The following is a 1,422-nucleotide window of genomic DNA, read 5'->3' as shown; positions in this document are numbered from 1 at the left end:
AGCAAGAATTATGTGCCGACGGTCACCTAAGCCCAATATTCATCAAACAAACATTATAGGCTAAAGTGGACGTCGTCTGGTAAAGAAATTTGTTTTTATTTTGTACCCTTTGATTCACGTAACGCCATGGGCTCATATTTTCACATTTTATCACCCCCGCTAGCGTCACTTTCTCACGGATTTTCAGCTTTCTGCGATGCGTGCTTTCTTTATGCGGGAGGAAAGCCAGGTTTCAAGTTCTCAATCCAACCCGGTATGTCACAAAATCACAAAATTTTATAAAAATTTTAGTGGCGTGCTAGCTTCTCAAAGCGACGGAAAAATATCTTTAGGAAAAAATCTTGCTGAAAGGGTCGGTGGAACGATTTTTATACTTTCAGTATATACAGCCTAGAATGAATTCTGGACATTACCAACCTACGCAACGCGCGTTAATTTTTTTTCGTTTTTTTTTTTCACGCAGAGACAGAGCTGGGAGCAGACACGTTTTCCCAATGGTGGTATGTCTACATACTCCTTCACTCCTTTCTTCCGCCAGCTCCAGTAGCCCCATTCACCTCCCAGACACTTGCGACGCCACTGTCCTTAGTATTTTAAGGCTAAATACCTTGCAATTAAGTCAACTTGCAAAACTATAATTTTGCCGATTCGCGGGTGTGGACCTGTGTTTGATCACTTGTAATGCGAATAGAAGAAAAAAATAGGAAACAGGAATTCAGCCAATAGAACGTTAACATCATTAAAAATAATATGAAAAAAAGTTGAAAAGGGCATTGCTATGATAAAACGGGCTCAAAATATGAGTAAACTCAATGTTTGATTAAATTTAAAAAAACAATACAAATTATTTTGTGACAATAAATTAAACTCAAGTCTTATCAGTCGACACCTTATTATTGAACTGCAGGCGTACCGTTCTTATTAAGCAACATTTCTGATGAATCCTAAGATACAAGATTCCAAATATGTCACCAACACATCAAAGGTACAATGCTTGCTTTTTGTTTCTGGCATAAAATGCATTTACGGAGTTCAGCTTAAAGAAAAACATAGACCGTGCACAATATATTTATAAGAAAAAATTATTTTGAGTGATTTTGTTTTTTACTTATGGATAACAACTGATAGAACTGGGTAAAATAATCAAGCAGCCGAAAAGTGTTATTTACCTTGCTCCACTCAAAGAAGTTTTGTGAAAATAAATAAATTTACTGAACAAATTTAGAAAGAGGTGTTATTTATTAAGGAAATGGGGCTGGTGTAGTATATAGGTATCCCGTGGTGAAGCTTTGAATTAACTGTGGAGCCCTCTTTTTGGTTAGCACAAGCTCACCGCATTGGCCCTAGCACTACTTCAGCGCCCTTCTTTTGGGTAGTACAAAACTCACCTGATTAGGGTCAGCAGGAGCTTCGTTTAACGAC

The sequence above is a fragment of the Ixodes scapularis genome, unplaced genomic scaffold (assembly GCF_016920785.2).
Source record: "Ixodes scapularis isolate PalLabHiFi unplaced genomic scaffold, ASM1692078v2 PGA_scaffold9__187_contigs__length_104089568, whole genome shotgun sequence".
In the NCBI taxonomy this organism is placed as follows: Eukaryota; Metazoa; Arthropoda; class Arachnida; order Ixodida; family Ixodidae; genus Ixodes; species Ixodes scapularis.
This window is presented reverse-complemented; position numbering follows the sequence as displayed.